Genomic DNA, 25,519 nt, shown 5'->3' with positions numbered 1-25,519 from the left:
CCCAGGTGGCTGCAACAGCCGGAGCTGCACCTATCTGAAGCCAGGAGCCAGGAGCTTCTTCCTGGTCTCCCATGCGGGTCCAGGGGCCCAAGCACTTGAGCTATCTTCTACTGCTTTCCCAGGCCATAGCAGAGAGCTGGATTGGAAGAGAAGCAGCTGGGTCTCAAACCGGCACCCATATGAGATGCCAGCACCACAGGTGGAGGATTAACCTGCGCCATGACGCCAGCCCCTGCTGTTCCACTTCCAATCCAGCTCCTCGCTAACATGCCAGGGAAAGCAGCAGAGGACTTGGACCCATGTTGCCCACATGGGAGTCCTGGTTGAAGTTCCAGGTTCTTGGCTTCAGCCTGGTCCAGCCCAGGGCTGTTGTGGCCATTTGGGGAATGAACCAGCAAATATGGAAGATAGTTCTCTTCCTATCTCTCTCTCTCTCTCTTTCTCTCTTTTTCTCTCTCTTTCTCTCTCTCTCCCCCCCTCCCTCTCTCTATCTCTGTAACTCTGCCTTTCAAATAAATAAATCTTAACAAAATCTATTGGAGCTGGCATTGTCACACAGCAGGTCAAGCCACTGCCTGGAACGTCAGCATCCCATGTGAGCAATGGTGTGAGTCCCAGCTGCTCCACTTGTGGTCCAGCTGCCTGCTAATGTGCCTGGGAAAGCAGTGGAAGACGGCCCAGGTACTTGGAGCCCTGAACCCATGGGGGAGATCCTGATGGAGTTGCAGGCTCCTGGCTTTGACTTGGCCATTTCTGGGAATAAACTGGCAGATGGATGATCTTTGTCTCTCTGTGTCACTATCTCTCAGATAAATAAATTTTTTAAAAAAGTATTCCTGTTGTTAAGCAAAGCAAACATGTTACTGGATTCAGCTTTGCCACTGTAGCACAAAAGCCCAGAATAAAAAATGAGAATGGCTGTGTTCCAATAAAAATTTACTTATGAACATTTGCAGTTTAAATTCCATATAATTTTCTCATGTCACCCAATCCAGCTCTTTCTTTTTCATCCACTTTAAAATATAAAAACCACTTAATTCACGGGAGGCACAAAACCAGGGCAGGCTGCGTTTGGCCTGTGGGCCATCATCTGCTGCTTCAGTCTAGGCTGCCAAGAGGCAGTCCTGCGGTGGGTGAGGGGCAGCTGGCCATCGCACTGTGCAAACAGGCTCTCCACCAGGCTCCCAGCACCCCCCCACACCCAGCCCCTGTCTCGAAGGGTGGCTGTCATCTCCGTGCGTCATCACAAAGGAGGAATGATGAGAGCATGAATGTGGCAAGGACATGACAGAGGAAAGCATGAGTGAACCTCGTAGCCGTGAGCTGCAAGTAGACAAGAAGGGCTGGAGTTGGGTGGTCGTGAGTGAGAGGTGACACGCAGAAGGCAGGCCGGTCCTAACCCACGAGGTTTATGGGCCATCCCGAGGAATCCCAACACTGACCTCCAACGATGGAAGCACTGATGGGAGTCTAAGCACGGCAGGGCCATGACCACATTCAGGTTGTGACTGTACATACACCTGGAAGCATTGTTCCTAAGTGGAAGAACTAGAAACCATCTGACTAAGGAGATGAGGGAATGACGCTTCGCTCTCATAGGGGCCAGAGACAATTCTGGCTATGAAAACAATCTTGCCATGATTAATCTTATACACATTTCCTTGGGCATGTGTATAAGAGCTTTATTATTATTATTATTATTAGGCAGGTAGTGAGAGAGAGAGATACAGAGAAAGGTCTTCCTTCCGTTGGTTCACTTCCCAAATGGCCGCAATAGCCAGAGCTACGCCAATCTGAAGCCAGGAGCCAGGTGCTTCTTCCAGGTCTCCCATGCGGGTGCAGGGGCCCAAGCATTTGGACCATCCTCCACTGCCTTCCCAGGCCACAGCAGAGAGCTGGACTGGAAGAGGAGCATCCAGGACTAGAATCCAGGATTAGATGCTGGCGCCACAGGTGGAAGATTAACCAAGTGAGCCACAGCACTGGCCCCAAGAGCTTTACTATTTTTAAAATGATTTACATTATTTTATTTGAAAAGCAGAGTTAGGGAGAGGCAGAAAAGGAGGAGAAAGGGTGGGAGAGGTCTTCCATCCACTAGTTCACTCTCCAAATGGCTACAACGGCTGGGGCTGGGTCAGGCCAAAGCCAGGAGCCAGGAATTCCATTTGGGTCTCCCAAGCACTTGGCCCATCTTCCACTGCTTTTCCAGTATCATTAGCAGGGAGCTGGATCAGAAGCAGAGCAGCCTGGACTTGAACCATGGTTCATATAAGATGCTGACGCTGCAAAGTGGTGGCCTACCCTGCTAGGCCAAAACATGGGGCCCCAGCTATGAAGTTTTCAAATGCCTGCAAGATTAGTATGCGGGAAAGAATGGACTTAAAACTGATTACACAGTAAGGTCTCAATTTTGTGGAAAAGCAAACCACTATGTGAATGTGGAAACAACCATCTAGGGGGCCGGCGTTGTGACACAACGGGGTAAAGCTGCCACCTGCGACACCCTTATCTCATATGGGCATCCATTTGAGCCCCGACTGCCTCACTTCTGATCCAGCTCCCTGATAATGCACCTGGGGAAAGCACCAGAAGATGGCCCATGTTTGGGCCCCTGCCACCTATGTGGGAGAACTGGATTAAGCTCCTGGCTCCTGGCTTCAGCCTGGCCCAGCCCTGGCCGTGGCAGCCATTTGGGAAGTGAATCAGTGAATGGTAGATCTCTCCCTCTCTCTCTGTAACTCTGACTCTGAAATAAAATAAATCTTATAAAAAAAGAAAAGAAGAAAAAGAAAAACAACCAAGGCCATTGTGGCACTGTGGGTTAAGTCGCCACTTGTGATGCTGGCATCTCTTACAGGACTGGTTCAAGTCTTGGCTTTTGCACTTTCTTTAAAAAAAAAATTTTATTTATTTATTTATTTATTTGAAAGGCAGAGTTACAGAGAGAGGTCCTCAAAAAAAAAAAAAAAAAAGGTCTTCCATGTGCTGGTTCATTCCCCAAATCAAATGGCCTCAATGGCCAGAGCTCGGCTGATCTGAAGCCAGGAGCTTCCTCCAGGTCTCCCATGCAGGTGCAGGGGCCCAAGGACTTGGGCCATCTTCTACTGCTTTCCCAGGCCACAGCAGAGAGCTGGATACCAGTACTGCAGGCCGTGGCTTTATCCACTATGCCACAGCGCCTGCCTTCAGCTTCTCCACTTTCAATCTAGTTCCCTGCTAATGCCCTGGGAAAGCAGTGGAAGACGGCCCAAGAACCTGGGTCCCTGCCACCCATGCAGGAGAGCCAGAGGGAGTTCTTGGATCCTGGCTTCAGCTTGGCCCAGCTGGGGTTGGGCTGTTGGGACTATTTTGGACGTGAACCAGGGGATGGAAGATTCTTTCTCTCTCTCTCTCTCTCTCTCTCTCTCTCTCTCTCTCTCTCTCTCTGCTTCTCCCTCTCTCTCTGTCACTCTGCCTTTCAAATAAATAAATCTTTACAAAAAAATAAATAAATAAGATAGCCTTAGGTGGGTGAGGGGCTCAAGCTGGAAAGAGCCTAAAGAAAAGACTTCATGATCCACGCAAGAACAGAAGATGGTAATAAGACAGGGAGGGCAGTGGGTAGGTTCCAGAGGACATTCACGGGCAAATACTGGTGACTGATTCGCCAGTAAAACATAATAGACGGGAAGGAGTTGAAAGTAGTTCTCAGATTTCTGGCTGAAGGAAGTAGGAGCAGACAGTGTCAGGGAGGAAAATGATGAGTACTGGACAGGTTGAGTTTGAAGAGCTTTGGGACTTTTGAGATGGATTCTAGGTGATGGGCCAGGAACTGCGTAAAGGAGAAAAAAATCCCTGCCCTCATGGAACTTTTTAAAAAATAAATCTTAAAAAAATAATAATGCATGGGGGCCAGCGCAGTGGCTCACTTGGCTAATCCTCTGCCTGTGGCACCAGCATCCCATATGGGCACCAGGTTCTAGTCCCGGTTGCTCGTCTTCCAGTCCAGCTCTCTGCTGTGGCCTGGGAAGGCAGTGGAGGATGGCCCAAGTGCTTGGGCTCCTGCACCTGCATGGGAGACCAGGAGGAAGCACCTGGCTCCTGGCTTCGGATTGGCACAGCTCTGGCCATTGCGGCAATTTAGGGAGTGAACCAATGGAAGGAAGACCTTTCTCTCTGTCTCTCTCACTGTCTATAACTCTACCTGTCAAATAAAAATAATAATAATAATACACAAGACAGGTCTAGTGCATTTTTTTTTTGCAGGTCTGGGCTTGCAAAAGATGTGGAGAGGATTTGGAAGCTGTCAGACTACAGTGGTGGATTGGTGTTACAGTGCAGTGGGTTAAGTTCAAGTCCCAGCTCTTCCACGACAGATACAGCTCCCTGCTAATACTCCTGGGAAGGCAGCAGAGGGTGGCCCAAATAAATAAGTAGATCTTTTTTTAAAAAATGGTTGGTTGACATCATAACAAAATTATTTTCATTATTAAAGATTTCTTTATTTGAAAGGCAGAGTTACAGAGAAAGAGGGAGGGAAAGAGAGAGAGGGATCTTCCATCCACTGGTTCACTCCCTAAATGGCCACAATGGTCAGGGCTGGGCCAGGCTGAAGCCAGGAGCCTAGAACTGCCACACAGGAGCCTGGAACTCCCACAGGTGGAGGAGGCCCAAGCAGTTGGGCCACCTTCCCATGCCTTCCCAGGCACATTAGCAGGGAGCTGCTTGGGAAGTGGAGCAGCTAAGACTAGAACCAAAGCTCATGGAATGCCAGCATTGCAGACAGCTTTAACCCACTTTGCCACAACTCACGTCAATTATTTTTAAGGCACTAGCAACATGGGTTGGATTTTTTTAATTTAAAGTTAATTTTTAAACTCTTTCTTTACTTATTTGAAAGACAGCGTAAGAGAGAGAAAAAGAAAATATCTTCCATCTGCTGTTTCACTCCCCAAATGGTTGCAACAGCCAAGTTTAGGCCACGCCAAAGCCAGGAACAAGCAATTCTGTCTAGATCTGTCACATGGGAGGCATGGGCCCAAGTATTTGGGCCATCTTCCTCTGCCTTGCTAGGCACATTAGCAAGGAGTTAGATTGGAAACAGAGTAGCCAGGACTCAAAGTAGCACTCCCCATGGGATGTTGATGTTGCAAGCAGTGACTTAGCCAGCTGGGCCACAACACTGGACCATGTTTGTTTCTTTTTAAGATTTACCTACCTGAAAGGCAGAGTGACAGAAACAGAGATCTTCCATCCACTGATTCACTCCCTGAACTGTCACCAGGGCTGGGACTGGGCCAGCCGAGAGCCTGGAAATGTATGAGTCTCCCACGTGGGTGGCAGGGACGCAAGCACTTCTGCTTCTGTTTTCACCCATGTGCGTTAGCAGGGAGCGGGGTTGCAATCAGAGCAGCCGAGATGCAAACTGTCACTCTGATATGGACGTTGGTATCACGAGTGGTAACTTAACCTGCTGCACTCCCAGTTCTGGAAGCTGAGTGTCTGAAATCAAGGTGTCGGGAAATTGAATCCTTCTGAGAGTGATGAGGGGAAGAGCTGTCCCTGACCTCTCTCCTGGGCATATAGGGGGCACTCTTTGTGTCCACATGGCATTCTTCCTGTGTCCTCACATGGCCACCCTTCTGTCCACCTCTCTGTCCAGCCAGCCTTACTGGAGTAAGCCTAGTAACTTTGCTTTCAATAGATCACTTCTGTAAAGGCCCAGTCTCCAAAATGAAACATTTTCATGCACAATCCAACCCACAAAGAATATGAGGGTGCTTCGGAAAGTTCTAGTTAAGATGCCTGCCTGCCTGCCTGCCTGCCTGCCCCATTGGAGTGCCTGGGTTTGACTACTGGGTCCAGCCTGATTCCAGCTTCCTGACAATGCAGACTCCGGGAGGCAACAGTGATGGCTCATGTAGTTAGGTTCCTACCACCCACATGGGAGACCCAGATGGAGTTCTGGGTTCCTGGCTTCCACCTGGCCCAGTCTGACTGTTGCAGGCATTTGGGGAGTGAACCAGCAGATGGAAGATCTCTCTCTCTCTCTCTCTCTCTTCCTCTGTCTCCTCCTCTCTGTCTCTCTGCCTTTCAGTAGTTGGGGTGGGTGTTTGGTACCGTGGTTAAGATGCTGCTTGGGACACTTGAGTCCGGGATCCATTCCTGATTCCAGTTTCCTGCTAATATGCACCCTGGGAGGCAACATGTGATGACTCACGCAGCTGGGTTCCTGCCACTCACATGGGAGACCAGGGATGAGTTCCCAGCTGCCACCTTCCGCCTGGCCCACCCCCAGAGGTTTCAGGCATTTGGGGAATAAATTAGCAAATGTTAAGAGCTATCTCCCTGCCTTTCAAATAAATTAAAATTTTGAAAAAAGATAAATTTATTATGGTGCAAACATTTTTTGAAACCCATGCATAGTTTTTTAGTTTTTTTTTTTTTTTTAAGATTCATTTATTCATTCGAAAGAATTAGAGAGAGGGAGAGGCAGAGGTAGAAAGAGAAAGAGATCTTCCATCCACTGGTTCACTCCCCAAGTGGCCAAAACAGCCAAGGCTAGGCCAGACCTAAGCCAGGAGCCAGGAACTTCATCTGAGTCTTTCCACATGGGTGCTGGGACCCAAGCACTTGGGCCATCCTCCGCTGCTTTCCCAGGCACATTAGCAGGGAGCTGGATCAGAAGTGGAGCGGCCAGGACTTGAACCGGTGCTCATATGGGATGTCTGTGCTGCAGGCGGCAGCTTAACCCGCTGTGCCACAGCACTGTTCATAATAGGCATTTTCCATGAACTTTTTGCAGCCCCCTCCTAAATGTGTAGCTGGAAGGGGCTGCCATGTGCCAGCCTTTATTTCCCTTTTGAGGTTGAAATTAGTGGGAGCTGGCATCAAGGAAGGGAGAAGTCAATCATCGAGGAACAGACTGTTCCAGACCCAGCTGAGACAGGGGCCATGGAAGGACCCTGGATGTCAACCCATTCCGTGGAATTTTACAAATGGAGGACTGAGGTTTCCAGCCCTGGGTCTCCAGTTGGTTTCACTGCTGCTGGACTACAGGTTAGGAGAGGCTGCTGCAGTGCTGCTGAAGTTCAAGAGCAGGTCTCCTGTCCCTGGGCCAGCAAGCAAAGCCAAGAAAGGCCGTGAGAGGCCCGAGCTCTGGCCTGAGGGCAAGGGCAGGGGTCCAGCTCTTTAACCAGTGTCACCAGGGTCATCATGCAGAAGCCAGGATGCTGTCTCCACAGCTCAGATCACAGAAGGTCTGAAGCAAAGCTGACTTGACATTAATCTTTTTGTTTTGTTTTTGACAGGCAGAGTGGACAGTGAGAGAGAGAGACAGAGAAAGGTCTTCCTTTTGCCGTTGGTTCACCCTCCAATGGCCGCGCTGATCCGATGGCAGGAGCCAGGTGCTTATCCTGGTCTCCCATGGGGTGCAGGGCCCAAGCACCTGGGCCATCCTCCACTGCACTCCCGGGCCACAGCAGAGAGCTGGACTGGAAGAGGAGCAACCGGGACAGAATCCGGTGCCCCGACCGGGACTAGAACCCGGTGTGCCGGCACTGCAAGGTGGAGGATTAGCCTAGTAAGCCGCGGCACAGGCCAACATTAATCTAAAAAAAAAAAAATGTTTTATTTGAAAGTCAGTGCCACAGAGAGGGAGAGAGAGAGAGAGAGAGAGAGAGATCTTCCATTCACTGATTCACTCCCCAGATGGCTGCAATGGCCATGGCTGGGCCAGGCCAAAGCCAGGAGCTTCATCCAGGTCTCCCACGTGGGTGGCGGGGGCCCAGGTACTTTTCTCAAGCCATTAGCAGGGAGCTGGATCAGAAATGGAGCAGCTGGGACTCGATTCGGTGCCCAGATGGAATAACAGCATTGCAGGTGGTGGCTTTACCCACTATGCACAACACCACCTGACATTAATCTTTATAATTCAGTACCTTAAATTGTCCCAGAAGAAAGTCAGAAGGTCTAGGCATGAGTGAATTTGAAAATAGGCTAAGGGGCCAGTGTGACACAGCAGGTTAAGCTGCTGCCTGTGATGCTGGCATCTCAAGTCGGCTATCAGAGCACCTGTTTGAGTCCCGTCTGCCCTGTTTCTGATCCAGCTCCCTGCTAAAGTGCCTGGGAAAACAGCAGAAAATGGCCCAAATGCTTGGGCCTCTGCCACCCATCTGGGAGACCTGGATGGAGTTCCAGGCTCCTGGCTTTGGCCTGGCCTACCCCTACCCATTGTAGCCATTTGGAAAGTAAAGAAACAGGTGGAAGATTCTCTCTCTCTCTCTCTCTCTCTCTCTCTTTCCTCTTTCCCTGTAACTCTGTCATTCAAATAAATAAAATATATCTTTAAAATAAAACAATAAACTAAAAGCAGGGAGTAAAGCAAGCAGAGCTGATCACAGAACTGCTCATTCCACAGAGGCAGCACTTACAGGATGACAACACTCACTGAGCTCAGACACAAAGGTTGCAACCAAGAGCACCTGTAAGCCGTTTAAAAATTAAAACCAGGGGCCGGTACTGTGGTGTAGCAGGTGAAGCAGCTAGCTGCAGTGCCAGCGTCCCATATGGGTTACAGTTTGAGTCCTGGCTGCTCCATTTCCAATCCAGCTCTCTTCTAATGGCCTGGGAAAGCAGCAGAGGATATCCCAAGTGCTTGGGCCCCTGCACCCACATAGGAACTTCAGCACGGCCCAGCCCTGGCTGTTGTGGCCATTTGGGAAGTACACCAGCAGATGGAAGATCTCTCTCTTTCTCTCTCTCTCTCTGTAATTTTTTCAAATAAATAAATAAATCTTTAAATAAATTTTTAAACCAATTTCTGTTGTGAGACCATTTAACTTACTAATTAATTCATTCATTAATTATTTGAAAGGCAGAGGGACAAGGGTCTTCCATCTGCTGATTAACTCCCCAGATGCCCACAACAACCGCAGCTAAGCTGAAGCCAGGAGCCCAAAACTCCATGTGGGTCTTCCTTGTGGGTGGCAGGGGTCCAAGCACTTAAGCCATCATCGGCTGCCTCCCAGGGTGCATCAGCAGGAAGCTGGATGGGAAGTGGAGTAGACAGGACTCAAATTGGAGCTCTGATATGGGATGCGGGGGTGGCTTAATCTGCTGCACCACAACACCAGGCCTTCCCTTTTTATTTTTAATGTGTTTTGTTTCCAGTTTGTTCTCTGAGGCAGGCTAATGTGGATCATGACATTCCACTACTTTAAAACCTCTGCCGATGGGCGGGGCCCTCTGGCAGCGTTGTTTTTGTGGAATGATGGTAAGAAAAGAAAGAGGGGGAAAGTGTTAGGGGAAGGTGGCAAGAAGGCATTTCAGAAAGTGAAATTCTCAAAGCCAGCACTTTTCCATAGCAGGTATAAGTTGGCAGCCATCGGGGGAGTGAGCCAGCGGATGAAAGATCTCTCTTTCTGAATTCCAAATAAACAAATAAATCTTAAAAAAAAAAAAAAAGGAAAGGAGAGTGAAATTCTCATCACAATGTAAATGTTCATATTCCCAGCAGACTGAGCCCTAGGACAGAACTGGACCACACTCACATTTACATCCCGATTCCAGCTCCGAGAAGATGCTCAAAAACAGGTGTGCTGAGTTTAGTCATCACTCTGTTATTTCAAGATCTTAGAAAGCTCTTTTGAGGGCTGCCACTGTGGCATAGTAAGTTAAGCCTCTGCCTGCAGCGCCAGCCTCCCCCATGGGCACTGGTTCAAGGCCCAGCTGCTCCTCTTCCAATCCAGCTCTGTACTGATGGCCTGGGAAAGCAGCTAGAGGATGGCCCAAGTGCTTGGGCCCCTGAGCCACATGGGAAGCTCAGGTGGGAATAGGCTCCTGGCTTCAGATTGGTCCAGTTCTGGCCATTGTAGCCAGTGGAAGACCTCTCTCTCTCTCTCTCTCTCTCTCTCTCTCTGTAAGCCTGCCTTTCAAATTAAAAAAAAAATTTATTTAGCAGGTAAAGGCAGAGTTATAGAGAGAGGAAAAGACAGAGAGAGAGATCCTCCACCTGCTGATTCATTCCCCGAAATGGCCAAATGGCCAAGGTTAGTCCAGGCCAAAGTCAGGAGCCCCGAACTCCATCCAGGTCTCCCACACAGGTGGCAGAGGTCTAAGTACGTGGGCCACCCTCTGCTGCCTTCCTTGGCACATTAGCAGAGAGCTGGATCAGAAGTGGAACAGGCCGGCGCCATGGCTCAATAGGCTAATCCTCCCCTTTGCAGCGTCGGCACACCAGGTTCTAGTCCCGGTTGGGTGCTGGATTCTGTCCCGGTTGCCCCTCTTCCAGGCCAGCTCTCTGCTATGGCCCGGGAGTGCAGTGGAGGATGGCCCAAGTGCTTGGGCCCTGTACCCCATGGGAGACCAGGAGAAGTGCACCGGCCGCAGCATGCTGGCCACAGAAGACCTGTCTCTCTGTCTCTCTGTCTCACTGTCCACTCTGCCTGTCAAAAAAAAAAAAAAAAAAAAAGAAGTGGAACAGCCAGGACTTGAACTGGCGCTCATATGGGATGCTGGCCATGCAGGTGGTAGCTAAACCCACTGTGCCACGATGCCAGCCCCATTGAACTGGGATTCCTAATACTGCAACTGAACATGCTATTGTACGGCAGCCAGGCCGCTTCACGTGGCCGTGTCATGACCGCGTGCTGAGCGAATGTCTCTGAGACCACTGAGGCGTTCTGATGTTGCAGGTACAGACTGACCTGACTGCCTAATCCCCAGAGGCTTAGACCCTGCCCTCAGTGCCTGAGTGCACTAGGAATTGGGTGGGAGGACCCCAGGAGATCTGGGGGTTTAAACAACATCTTCAGTTTCAGAAGACCAGAGGAACTACTGTAGGACGGACAGGAGACGAAACAGGGCCCTGAGTGAGGAAAAGACATCGAAGATGTTATACTAGCTTTCGAAGTTTTACCTTTGTGTTGAGCAAAGGGTGTGGGGGTTGGAAGTCTTCTCTCGGCTGTCTTCATCATTTAAACATTTTTTTCAGGGGGCTGGCATTGTTGCATAGTGGGTAAAGCCATCGCCTTTGGTACAGGCATCCAATATGGGCACTGGTTTAAGTCCTGGCTGCTCCACTTCTGATCAGTTCCTTGCTAATGGCCTGGGGAAAGCAGTGGAAGATGGCCCAAGCCCTTGAGCCCCTGCACCCATGTGGGAGACCTGGATGAAGCTTCTGGCCCAACCCTGGCCATTGCAGCCATCTGGGGAGTGAACCAGTGGATGGTTCTCTCTCTCTCTCTCTCTCTCTCTCTCTCTCTCTCTCTCTCTCTCTCTCTAACTCTGCCTTTCAAATAAATAGATACATCTTTAAAAACATTTCTCCCCATCTGAATGAGAGTACAGTGATGGTCAATTATAAAAATTCTTCCTTCAGACAAAGATGATCATCATTAGGTTATGTTACCATCTGTGACACCATCGTCCCCTAGGAAAGCTGGTTCAAGCCCCAGCTGCTCTGCTTCCAATCCAACTCCCTGCTGATGAGCCTAGAAAAATAACACAAGATGCCTCCAGTGCTTGGGCCCCTGCCACCCAGGTAGGAGACCTGAATGGAGGTCTAGGCTCCTGGCTTCAGCCTGTCCTACTTGGGCTATTGCAGCAATTTGTAGAATGAACCAGTGGATGGAAGATTCTCTCTCTCTGCCTCTCTATCTCTCTCTCCCTCTCTATTTAATTCTACCTTTCAAATAAATGAAATAAATCTTTTTAAAAATAGGGATTGATGCACTTTAAAAAAAAAAAAGATTTATTTATTTATTTGAAAGGCAGAGTTACAGAGAGACAGAGGCAGAGAGAGGTCTTCCATCCACTGGTTCACTCCCCAGATGGCCACAATGGCCGGAGCTGTGCTGATCTGAAGCCAGGAGTTAGGAGCCAGGAGTTTCTTCCGAGTCTCCCACCACATGGGTGCAGGGGCCCAAGGAGTTGGGCCATCTTTTACTGCTTTCCCAGGCCATAGCAGAGAGCTGGATCAGAAGTGGAGCAGCCGGGACTCAAACCGGCACCCTTATGAGATGCCAACACCACTACGCCACAGCGCTGGCTCTAGGCAAAAATCTTGACATTGGATGTGCAATTTAGCAGTATCTATAGCTCTCTCCTCTGCTGAGCATGTGGAGAGACGATTTCCACTGCCCCTGGTTTAGGCTTGGCGTGAGACTCGCTCATGTCCACAAAATGTGAGCAGACTTAGCATGCTTCTCTGAGCTGAGGGCTTCATGAGCTCGTGCCCATACATTAGAGACTCACTAGTTTTGTTCCCAAGTTCAGCTGCGGGAGCGGAAGGTCAAGTGTTCCGTTTGGTGGAGCCTCTGCAGGACTGGACCACTGGGTCGCCGCACAGAGGATCACTGCCCTGTCTGTGTCAGAAATAAACTGTCGGGACCAGTGCTGCCTAGGCCCTGCCGGTTCTGACGCACACTGCTGATAAGGCATGCGGAAACAGCTGCTGCAGCACAAAATGGTATTAACCTTTATGGAGGGCAATTTAGCCATATCACAGATGTGTATTTATACTTTAATCTGCAATTCCACTTCCGGAAAGTCACTCTACAAGAAATACCTGTGTACAAAAACATACCTTGTGGCACTGTTTGTAACAAGCATTGGAAATATTTTAAACACCTACCTATGAATACTGGTAGAATAAACTATGGTGTACCTTCACAGTGGAATAACATACTAATGTGCAAACAAATAAGCAACAAAGAAGTCCTCTAAACACTGGTGTGGAGGGGTTGGGCACAGCAATTAAGACGCTGCTTGGGGCTGGTGCTGTGGCTCAGCGGGTTAAAACCCTGGCCTGAAGCGCCAGTATCCCATATGGATACCAGTTTTAGTCCTGGCTGCTCTTCCTCCTATCCAGCTCTCTGCTATGGCCTGGGAAAGTGGTAGAAGACAGCCCAAGTCCCAGCACCCACATGGGAGACCCGGAAGAAGCTCCCGGCTCCTGGTTTCAGATCGGCTCAGCTCCACCTGTTGAGGCCATCTGGGGAGCAAACCAGTGGATAGAAGACCTCTCTTTGTTTCTACCTCTCTCTGTAACTTTGTCTTTCAAATAAATAAAATAAATCTTAAAAAAAAAAAAGCTGCTTAAGGGGCCAGCGCTGTGGTACAATCAGTAAAGCTATCTCCTGCAGTGCCACGGCATCCCACAGGGGCACTGGTTCAAGTTCTGGCTGCTGCACTTCCAGTCCAGCTCTCTGCCCTGGCCTGGGGAAGCAGTGGAGGATGGCCCAAGTCCTTGGACCTCTGCACCCGTGGGAGACCCAGATGAAGTTTCTGACTCCTGGCTTGAGACTGGCCCAGATCTGGCCGTTGCAGCCATCTGGGGAGTAAACCAACAGATGGAAGACACCTCTCTCTCTCTCTCTCTCTCTCTCAGCCTCACCTCTCCGTGTAACTCTAACTTTCAAATAAACAAATCTTTAGGAAAAAAAAAAGATGTTGCTTGGGAGGCCTACATCCCATATCAGAATGCTTGAGCTTGAGTCCTAGTTCCCCCACTTCTGATCCAGCTTCCTGTTAGTGAGCCTGGGAGGCCCAAATACTTAGGTCCCTGCCACCGGGACGGTAGACTCACATGGGAGTTGTGGGCTCCTGGCTTTGGCCTGGCAGAGCCCTGGCTGTTGTGAGTGGGTAGTGAACCAGCAGATGGAAGATCTCTCTCTGCCTTTCAAATAAAGTTTAAACCAGAGAAAATATTTAAAGAATAGGCAGAGTTACTGAGAGAGAGGAAGGGGGAGAGAGAGAGAGAGAGAGAGAGAGCGCCTCCATCCGCTGGTTCACTACCCAGATGGCCTCAATTGCCAGGGTGGTCCAGGGCAAAGTCTGGAGTCCAGAGCTCCACCCCAGTCTCACATGTGGGTGGCATCATCTGCTGCTTTCTCAGGCACATTAGCAGGAAGCGCTACGATGTGGGATGACAGGCATCCTAGGGGACAGCTTAACCCACTATATCACAATGCCCGCCCTCAAGCTTTTTTATTCAGTGCTGCTCCCCAAGCAATCAAAGAGCCGCCAATCAGATGTCCTCTAGGCATTGAGAACCTCAGTATCTGGCGAAACAAAGGATCAGAGAGGTAGTTTCTGTGTTGTGGGTCTGGGTAGTATCTGGTTTTGTGCTCTAAGTTCCAGAATCTTAACTCTGAAGGCTTAAGTCAGCCTTTATGGATGGAATCCTGCAACTGTACAAGGGAGCTCCCTCTGGGACATATGTCCATGGTACTGTGGGACCTTACTTGGGGACCTGACCATGGATCATGGGCCAGGCTGTCTGGCACTGAACACTATAAAATAGAGACCCAGCTCAGATACAGAGGTAGAGGAAGATGCAGACTGACAATTTATTTCTTGGGGGTGGGAGTGGAGTGTGTGGGTATGATTAGGGGTCTCTGGGAGGGAAGAGGCCTGTTAGAAATTGTAATCATCAGGGCCGGCACTGTGGCATCGCAAGTAAAGCTGCCGCCTGCAGTGCTGGCATCCTATGTGGGCGCCAGTTTGAGTCCTGGCTGCTCCACTTCCAATCCAGCTCTCTGCTATGGCCTGGGAAAGCAGTAGAAGATGGCCCAGGTCCTTGGGCCCCTGCACCCGCGTGGGAGACTCAGAAGAAGCTCCTGGCTCCTGCTTTCGGATTGGCTCAGCTCCAACTGTTGAGGCCATCTGGGGAGTGAACCAGAGGATGGAAGACCTCTCTCTCTCCCCCTGCCTCTGCTTAGTCTAAAGTTGGCAAATACCAGCCTCTGGCCCAGATCAAGCCCGCCTATTATTTTTGTATGGCTTGTAGATGGAGTGGGTTTTACATCTTTAAATGGTGGGGGTGGGCATTGGCCCACCAGTTAAGACATGAGTTAGGATACTGACTCCAGGTTCCTGCTAATGTGGACCCTGTGAGGAAGTGGCTCAGGTAATTGGATTCCTGCCACCCACAGCCGAGATCTGGGTCACGTTCCTGGCATTTGGGGAGTGAACTAGAAGATGAGAGTGCTGTCGGCCTCTCAAATTAGTAAGCAGATTCTTTTCTTTAAGTGGTTGAGGTTAAAAAAAGAAGACTATTTCATGCAAATGAAGATTATGTGAAATTCCACGTCAGGACCCATTAATATTATATTGTAATAATGCTAACCCAACCCCCATGTTGGACTAAAGTCATACATGGGTGGTGGCTGCTTTCCCCCCTTCAATGGCAGAGCTGAACTGTCTGGCAGGGAACATACATGGCCTTCTCATGACTGTGCTGCTGCCCAATACACACTGAGCACAAATACACATTGCAGTCACAACATTGTACCTTATTGTTTACCAATGATCTTTTTCCTATTTATTTTCATTTCTTTTTCTTTTTTTTTTTAAAGGCAGAGAGACAGGGGCCCTCCCATATGCTGGGTCACTTCTCAAATACCCACAACCGTCAGGGCTGGGCCAGGCCAGGCCCATTTCAGGAGCTAGGAACTCAATATGGGTCCCCCATGTGTGTGGCAAAGACTCAGCTGCTTGAGCCATCACCTGCCGCCTTCTAGCAGGTGCATCAGCAGGCAGCTGGAATCGGGAGCAGGACCAGGACCTGAACAAAGGCGCTTTAATACGGGATGCAGGTGTCCCGAGCTGCATTTCAGCCACTATGCCAAATGCCCCACCCCGTTTATTATTATTTTAAATGGCCAGTGCATATCTATCATCTCAAAAGAAGAAAAGTGAACTTCAAATGTCCCGGTTTTAAAGCAGAGTATGGATTATTATGTCACAAATAAGCATTATGGCAAAGCATTGTATGTTATGCAATGACACTACATCTGTGGTAAAATATACAATATATGTCAACGAAGATTAAAGCCATTATCAGATTCCCAGCTAACAGGAACAGAGCAGTCAGAAAAACTGGAAAATTTCAAATGGAATTAGCTCATCAGAATTTCTGTATGAAAATAAAAAATGAAAATGAAGCTGTTTACAAGTGGCCTATTTTAGCCAAAGAACATTGCTTCCTGGTTCATTACATTGTGTTTGATTGTAGAAGCCAAAAAAAAAGTGTCCAGAGGAAATAAACTTGCTTTAAACTATTAATCATTCAGTCAGAACAATCTCAAAGACTTGAGGATATTGCAAGCACCATCAGTAGTCGGATGATGTTGAGTGATTTTCCTTGCTTGTTGATGAGTCAACAGAAGTTAGCAATACAGCCTAGATGCTGTCATTCAAAAAGTGTTGATATCAAGTCTGAAGTCTTGTGGTTGCAGCAGGTTCAGCCACTACCTGTGATGCCAGCATTCCATATGGGCACCATTTGAGTCCCAGCTGCTCCACTTCCAATCCAGCTCCCTGCTAATGTGCCTAGGAAAGCAGTGGAGGGTGGATGGTCCAAGTGCTTGGACCCCTGCCATCCATGTGGGAGATCCGGATGGAGTTCCACGTTCCTGGCTTCAGCCTGGCCTAGCTCTGGCCATTGTGGCCATTTGGGGGAGTCAACAAGAATATGGAGGGTCTTTCTCTGTCTCTCCCACTCTCTCTGTAACTCTGTTTTTCAAAAAAAGAAATAATATAACCTTAAAAAAATACCAGAGGTTAAGCCACTGTCACCCCACATTGGAGTGCCCGGTATTAAGACGTGGATCTACTCCCAGATTCTAGTCTCTTGTTGATGTACAGTGTTTAGAGGCAATGGTGAAGGTTCAAGTAGTCAGAGTCTTAGCACCATGTGAGAGACCAGAGTTGAGTTCCAGCTTCTGGCCTCAGCTTGGGCCAGCAATGGCCATCATGGGCATTTGGGAAATGAACCAGCAAATGGAAGCTCTCTGTCGCTCTGTCTCCACCTCTCAAATAAAATAAAATAAATAAATAATAACAATAATAAAAGAGTAAGCCTCTATGAAAAGTATGTTTGGAACAAACAGAAGCAATATTATCAATGACATGGAGAACACGCTATTTTCTGAAATGGAAATGTGTGAACTTTTTTTTTAAGATTTTTTTTAAAAGATTTATTTATTTGAAAGACAGAGTTACAGAGAGGCAGAGGCAGAGAGAGAGAGACGGTCTTCCATCTGCCGGTTCACTCCCCAAATGGCTGCAATGGCTGGAGCTGCGCCGATCTGAAGCCAGGAGCTTCTTCAGGTCTCCCACATGGGTGCAGGGGTCTAAGCACTTGGGTTATTTTCTACTGCTTTCCCAGGCCACAGTAGAGAGCTAGGTGGGAAGTGGAGCAGCCGGGACTAGAATTGGCGCCCATATGGGATGCCAGCACTGCAGGTGGCAGCTTTACCTGCTGCACCATAGTGCCAGCCGCAAGTTGAACAATTTTTTTTTTTTTTTGACAGGCAGAGTGGACAGTGAGAGAGAGAGACAGAGAGAAAGGTCTTCCTTTGTCGTTGGTTCACCCTCCAATGGCCGCCGCAGCCAGAAGAGGGGCAACCGGGACAGAATCCGGTGCCCCGACCGGGACTAGAACCCCGGGGTGCCGGCACCGCAAGGCGGAGGATTAGCTTATTGAGCCGCGGCGCCGGCTAAGTTGAACAAATTTCTTTTTTTTTTTTTTTTTTTTTTTTTTTGATAGGCAGAGTGGACAGTGAGAGAGAGAGAGACAGAGAGAAAGGTCTTCCTTTTGCCGTTGGTTCACTCTCCAATGGCCGCCGCGATGGCAGGAGCCAAGTACTTCTCCTGGTCTCCCATGGGGTGCAGGGCCCAAGCACTTGGGCCATCCTCCACTGCACTCCCGGGCCACAGCAGAGAGCTGGCCTGGAAGAGGGGCAACCGGGACAGAATCCGGCGCCCCGACCGGGACTAGAACCCGGTGTGCCGGCGCTACAAGGCGGAGGATTAGCCTAGTGAGCCGCGGCGCCGGCTGAACAAATTTCTAAAGCTCTAGAAAGTACAAGGCTTTCAGAGCCTGTGGTTAGTCATCGTATTACTCGCCTGGAACTAATCTGCAGACCATCTTTTGATTTATCATGTGTTACTGAACTAGAAATATCAACAGTGAACCTCCTTTGCTGTGGTATTTAACTATCATCAAGTCTGTGAGTTTTTGTCAGAAAGAAACAGAAGCTGAATATCCTGACTTGCATTTCACTGACTTAACACTGGTAATATTTTATAGAGGGTTGTATTTTTTTGTTTTGTTTTGTTTTTAGTTCAGAGCCAAGACTGGAATTTTTCAGGACAGAGAAAAATTATTCTAAGCCATTATTATTGAATAATTAATGGCCTTGGAAATTAGCTTTTGTTACAGACTTGGTAATGCTTCTTAACAAAGGCTATGATTATAGAGCAAAGACAGGGCTTGTATGTAAAATGTATACTGCAGTAAAGTCATTTCAATGACAACTAACATTGTTTTGAATTTCTATGTGGACAAAAATTAAAACAAGAAAGATATCTATGCCCATACAAATTTGCAGCAGATAGATGCTCTCAAGTCAAACTTCAGTTGCAGAGGTACCTTTTAGAGCCCAATGCCAAGTGCAATGGAAATTCCCTATTTCAAAATCCATTTAATTGTGTAATTGAGTGGCTTCCATCTAAGCTTCAACTGAAGGTGATTTATCTGTAACAATATATTGAAGGTGAATATCAAAGGAGGAATGCAAGAGAATTCTACAAATACCTTCCAACAATGAATATGCTAAAGTAAAATTGCATGCTCATGAACTAATATAATGTTAAAAAATATTTGTTTGTTTGAAAGTGGCAGAAGGGGAGAGGGAGGGAGGGAGAGCTTCACCCACTGCACCATATCAACCACCCCGGATTGCATTATTGGCAGTACCAGCTACAAAAGACATTTTCCATGAAGAAAGATGTACAATTTCATTACAGATCAACATTAATAGTACTAACTTTGAACCTAAGTAAGCAGAATGTTATTCCAAACAAAAGGATTCCATTCTCAGTATAACTGGATTATGAAGAAATTTTAGTTATTATTCTGAATTTAATCAATACAAAATTAGTAGAAACCAGTTTTTTAAAGGTTTTTTAAAAAGATTTTTTAATTTATGTGAAAGGCAGAGATATGAGAGAGAGAGAGAGAGAATCTTCCATCTACTGGTTCACTCCCCTTTGGTTGCAATAGCTGAGACTGGGCCAGGCAAAAGCCAGGAGCCAGGAACTTCCTCCAGGTTTCCCACATGGGTACAGGGACCCAAGGACTTGAGCCATCTTCCACTGATTTCCCAGGTGTATTAGCAGGGAGCTGGATCCGAAGTGGAGCAGTCAGGACTCGAACCAATCCCCATACGGGATGCTAGCACTTCAGGCAGAGGCTTAGCCTTCTACACCACAGCACCAGCCCCTTAAGATTTATTTTGAAAGTCAGAGAGAGGGAGAGACAGAGACAGAGAGAGAAAGAAATGTATCCACTGCTTCACTCCCCAGAGGGTCACAATGGCCAGGGCTGGGCCAGGCCAAAGGCAGGAGGCAGGAGCCTCATCTGGGTCTTTCATGTGGATGGCAGGGACCCAAACACTTGGACCATCTTATGCTGCCTTCCCAGGCACATTAGAAGGGAGCTGGATTGGTAGCAGAACAGCTGGGACTCAAACTGGCTTTCTGGTATGTGATGCTGGTGTTTTAGGTGGTGGCTAATCCACTGTACCATAACACTAGCCCCTGATATGACCATTTTCTCGTCCCTTGGCTACGTCTGGACTGAGGCAAATTCTCTTTTCTCCCATGTACTTCGGAACACTGTGGAATGTCATTAGTAGACGTCTGAGGAAGAGGATCCTTCCACTAGGGAACTCTGATTCCCTCTCACACTTAACACAAAGAAGCCAGTTATGTGCAACTCTTTGGTCAAGGGGTCAGCAAACTTTTAGATGGGAGACCCAGGTGGAGTTCCAAGCTCCTGGCTTCTGCTTGACCCAGCTCCAGTCATTGTGGCCATTTGGGGAGTGAACCAGCAAATGGAAGATCTCCCCCTCTCGCTCTCTGTAACTCTGACTTTCAAATCAATAAAATATCTTTTAAATTATTTTATTTATTTGAAAGTTTATTTATTTGCAAGTCAGAGTTAGGGAGACAGGGAGAGACACAGAGAATGTTCCGTCTGCTGGTCCATTCCCCAAATGGCTGCAATGGCTGGGACTGGGCCAGGCTGAAGCCAGGAGCTTCATCCGGGTCTCCCACGTGGGTGCAGGGTCCCAAGCACTTGGGCCATTCTCCACTGCTTTCCCAGACACATTCACAAGGAGCTGGATTGGAAGTGGGGTAGCTGGGACTTGAACCGACATCCAAATGGGATGCCAGCACTGCAGGTGGTGATTTAACCCACTACACAACAGCACTGACCCCCCAAAATATTTTTTTTAAAGAAAGATGGGGGACTGTGGTGCAGCGGGTTAACATCCTGGCCTGAAATGCCGGCATCCCATATGGGCACCAGTTCTAGTCCCAGCTGCTCCCCTTCCAATCCAGCTCTCTGCTATGACCTGGGATAGCAGTAGAAGATGTCCCAAGTCCTTGGGCCCCTGCACCCACGTGAAGACCAGGAAGAAGCTCCTGGCTCCTGGCTTCGGATTGGCGCAGCTCCAGCCATTGTGGCCATATGGGGAGTGAACTAGCAGATGGAAGACCTCTCTCTCTGTCTCTACCTCTCTAACTCTGTCTTTCAAATAAATAAAATAAATCAAGGAAAGGAAAGGAAAGGAAAGGAAAGGAAAGGAAAGGAAAGGAAAGGAAAGGAAAGGAAAGGAAAGGAAAGGAGGAAGGAGGAAGGGAGAGAGACTGCAAGGAGAAACATAACTACACTTTAGGACACCTGGACAAAGGAGACCAGTACTTTGAATAGTTCCCAACAGAGCTTCTACTTAAAGTTACACCTAGGCCAGAGATCACCCCACAAGAGAAGTGATTATTAAGTTGATACTTTAGTTTGGCACAGAAAAGTATAATGAGGATGTGAATATTCTAATTATGATAGCAACAAAATAATAGAAGAGCAAAAAACAAAATCATCAATGTGCTTCTGATCTGTTTTAGGAAGATGAGCATAGAAATGTATATAAACCATGGGGAATAGTGATTGAGAACTGATGAGACAAAACCTGGGTAAAGCCACTGCCTGCAGTGCTGGCATCCCATATGGACGCCAGTTCTAGTCCCGGCTGTTCCACTTCCCATCCAGCTCTCTACTGTGGCCTGGGAAAGCAGTAGAAGATGGCTCAAGTCCTTGGGCCCCCGCACCCACGTGGGAGACCCTGAGGAGGCTCCTGGCTCCTGGCTTCAGATCGGTTCAGCTCTGGCTATTGTGGCCATCTAGGAAGTGAACCAGTGTATGGAAAACCTCTCTCTTTGCCTCTGCCTCTCTATAACTCTGCCTTTCAAATAAATAAGTAAATCTTTAAAAGAAAAAAAAAACCCTACCACATAGGAGGAATTAGTGAGTAAATGCAGAAACAGAACAAGCCAACCAATCCTTGTGTCATAACCATTTGAAGGCTGCCAAACTTACCAAGTCACTGAGCAAATAAATACATTACGTAATTCCATCTCTACACTGGCATGCCTCTTTAAAAAAAAAAGATTTATTATTTGAATGGTAGAGTTACAGAGTGGCAGAGGCAGAGAGAGGTCTTCCATCCACTGGATTATTATTATTATTTTTTTATTGTTTTGACAGGCAGAGTGGACAGTGAAAGAGAGAGACAGAGAGAAAGGTCTTCCTTTGCCATTGGTTCACCCTCCAATGGCCGCCACAGCCGGCGCACCGTGCTGATCCGATGGCAGGAGCCAGGTGCTTATCCTGGTCTCCCATGGGGTGCAGGGCCCAAGCACTTGGGCCATCCTCCACTGCACTCCCGGGCCACAGCAGAGAGCTGGCCTGGAAGAGGGGCAACCGGGACAGAATCCGGCGCCCCGACCGGGACTAGAACACGGTGTGCTGGCGCCACGAGGCAGAGGATTAGCCTAGTGAGCTGTGGCGCCGGCCCATCCACTGGATTATTCCTCAAATGGCTGCAACAGCCAGAGCTGGACTGACCTGAAACCAGGAGTCAGGAGCTTCTTCCATGTCTCCCACAGAGGTACAGGGGCCCAAGCACTTGGGCCATCTTCTACTGCTTTCCCAGGCCATAGCAGAGAGCTGTATAGGAAGAAGACCAGCTGGGACTCAAACCAGCGCCCATATGGGATGCCAACGCTGCAAGCTGCAGCTTTACCCACTGTGCCACAGCTCCGGCCCCTGGCATGCCTCTTTTGCCCTTAGCATCATTGCTGGAAAAGAATCAAAGGACAAGAAGTGACAGATGTGTGTTTTGGTGCCTTCAGCAAGAACAGCAACCTAGGAAGTCTGCCTGGCGTTACTCATTTCCCAAGGGTTTGGGCCTGCCCAGGTAGGGGGGATAAAGTCAACAGTGGGTCACAAAGCAGTGGCCTTTGTGCAGAGGCAGCATTAGGGTAGGAAATAAGGAATCCAGACAAGTTGCTCAAAAAGCTGTCCATGTCCTTTGAGTCTAGACTGTAATGCTGTTAGTAAGACAGGAATCTAAGTCTAATACCATCTGGGAATCCTGGGAATGAGCAAGCCAACGTAGGATCACAAATCCATAGGTTATAACCATTTTTTAAAAAGATTTATTTATTTATTTTAAAGAGTTATACAGAAAGAGGAGAGGCAGAGAGAGAGGTCTTCTATCCAAAGGTTCACTCTTCAATTGGCCTCAACAGCTGGAGCTGCACTGAAGCCAGGAGCCAGGAGCTTCTTCCTGGTCTCCCACGCAGGTACAGGGGCCCAAGGACTTGGGCCATCTTTACTGCTTTCCCAGGCCAAAGCAGAGAGCTGGATCAGAAGGAGAGCAGCCAGGACTAGAACCAGCGCCCATATGGGATGCTGGTGCTTCAGGCCAGGGTGTTAACCCGCTGTGCCACAGCGCCGGCCCTGGTTATAACCATTTTTTTTTAAAAATTATTTATTTGAAAGGTAAACTTAGAGGTGGGAAGGGGGAGTGACTGAGAGATCTTCTATCTACTGGTTCACTCCTGCCAATGGCTGCAATGTCTGGTGCTAGATCAGACAGAAGCCAAGGGCCTGGAACTCCATTTAGGTCTTCCAAACAGATGGCAGGAGCCCAGACATTTGGGCCATCTTCCACTGTTTTCCTAGGTGCACTAGTAACGAGCCAGACTAGAAGTAGAGCAGCTGGGACTCGAACCAGTGCTCATATGGGATGCCAGTGTTGCAGGTGGCAGCTTAACTGCTGTGCCACATAGTTGGCCCTGTGTTATAACAATTTTTAATCTTTCCTTGCTGTTTCTCCATTCTTCTCTTGGCATTTAGGAATTGGTGGTTTTTTTTTTTCTCTCTCTTTAATTTTCTTTAAAGCTTGTCTCAGTTGTTCTATGGAAGAATAAAGCCAAGTATTTAAAAAAAAATTTTTTTTTTTTGACAGGCAGAGTGGACAGTGAGAGAGAGAGACAGAGAGAAAGGTCTTCCTTTGCCGTTGGTTCACCCTCCAATGGCCGCCGCGGCCGGCGCACCGCGCTGATCCGATGGCAGGAGCCAGGTGCTTTTCCTGGTCTCCCATGGGGTGCAGGGCCCAAGCACCTGGGCCATCCTCCACTGCACTCCCGGGCCACAGCAGAGAGTTGGCCTGGAAGAGGGGCAACCGGGACAGAATCCGGCGCCCCGACCGGGACTAGAACCCCGTGTGCCGGCGCCGCTAGGCGGAGGATTAGCCTAGTGAGCCGCGGCGCCGGCCATATTTTTAAATTTTTAAAAGATTTATTTATTTTAAAAGCAGAGTTACAGAGAGAGAGGGAAAGACGGAAAGAGAGGTCTTTCACCTGCTCATTCATTCCCCAACGGCCCCTATGGCCAGGGTCAGGCCAGGTTGTAGCCAGAAGCCTAGAACTCCATCTGGGTCTCCCACATGTGTGGCAGGATCCTAAGTACTTAGGTCATCTTCTGATGCTTTACTAGGCGCAATAGCAGGGAGCTGGATTGGAAGAAGAGCATCCAGGACTCGAACTGGCACTTTGATATGGGACATGAGCATCTTGAGTGGCGGCTTCACCTGCTGCCCTTTTTTTCTAATTTTATTGTGAAAACTTCCAAATGTACACAACGGTAAACACCTCCACACACATTATGTCATGTGGCATCAACAATTTTCCAACACATGGCCACTCTTTCTTTTCTTTACATGTGGCAATTTTTAGTTTTACCTTTTTCTAACCTACTTCCTATTTCCCTTTGGGCTATTTTAAAACAAAAGGAGAGGTTTTGATTCACTCTTCAGAGGAATTTTTTAAAAAAGATTAATTTACTTATTTACTAAAAAGACAGAGTGAAAAGAGAGGAAGAGATAGAGAGAATGTTCTTCCATATTCTGGTTCACTCCCCAAATGGCTGCCAACAGCCAGGGCTGGGCCAGGGTGAAGCCAGGAGTGAGGCACTCCATCCTGGTCTTCCACACGGGTGGCAGGAGCCCAAGTACATGGGCCATCCTCTGTTGCCTTCCCAGGTGCATTAGCAGGGAGCTGGATCAGAAGCAGAACAGCTGTGACTTGAACCAGCATTCCGATAGGTTGCTGCCAATGTAACCAGCAGCTATCCTTCTACACAATGCCAGCCTCCAAGAGGAATTTTTAAAGTGGGGAACATGGACAGCTGGCATTGTGGTGCAACAACTTTAGCATCCAGTACAGGTCTTGGCTGCTCCAGTTCTGATCCAGCTCCCCGCTAATGTGCCTGGGAAAGCAGCGCAGGATGGTTCAAGTCCTCGGGTCTCTGCAACCTTTGTGGGAGACCTGGATGGAGTTCCAGGTTCCTGCCTTCAATCTAGCCCAGACCTAACTGTTGTGGTCATTTGGGGAGTAAGCCAAGCAAATGAAGATCTCTTTCTTTGTCTTTCCCTCTCTCTGTAACTGCCTTTCAGATGAATACATGAGTCTTTAAAAAAATAAAACAACAAAAAAAGAAGGGACCAAGACACCTCAGCAGCTGAATGACACTTGCATCCAAAATCCACACTGGGGGAACAAATCCAACTAGCCTATTCCAGGATTTATATCCTTTTTGCCAAAAGATGTATCATTCTTGGGTACTTTGTTAAAGTTAATTGTTTCTAAAACAAACAAACAAAAAAGAAGTGAAATTAACATTCTTTGGAGGGCATCAGGTTCCCTATCTGCAAGCCAATGAAAACAGATTAAGTCATCCAGTCTTGTCACAGCGAAATAGGAGACTCTGAGTTCAGATCAACAGATCTGGCTGGGGGTGGCTGTTTGATCTAGCAGTTAAGATGCAGCACAGCCCACTTCCCACAGGAAACTGGCTGGGTTCAAGACCTGGCTTCGCTTCGAACTCCATCTTCCTGCTAACGTGCAGCCTGGGGAACACAGATATGCAGCTCACCATGTACTTAGACCCCTGCCACCCACCCTGGAGATTGAGTTTGGGGCTCCTGGCTTTGGTCTGGCCCAGCTCTGGCTATTGCAGGCATTTGGGGAGTGAACCAACAGATCTCTCTTTTCGCCATTCAAATAAAGTGAAAATAGCTAAATAAAAATAACTGAACATGTAAAAAAAAAAAAAACCAGC

Source organism: Oryctolagus cuniculus, chromosome 21 (genome assembly GCF_051225735.1).
Source record: "Oryctolagus cuniculus isolate XC-2025 breed Fujian yellow rabbit chromosome 21, ASM5122573v1, whole genome shotgun sequence".
NCBI lineage: Eukaryota > Metazoa > Chordata > Mammalia > Lagomorpha > Leporidae > Oryctolagus > Oryctolagus cuniculus.
This window is presented reverse-complemented; position numbering follows the sequence as displayed.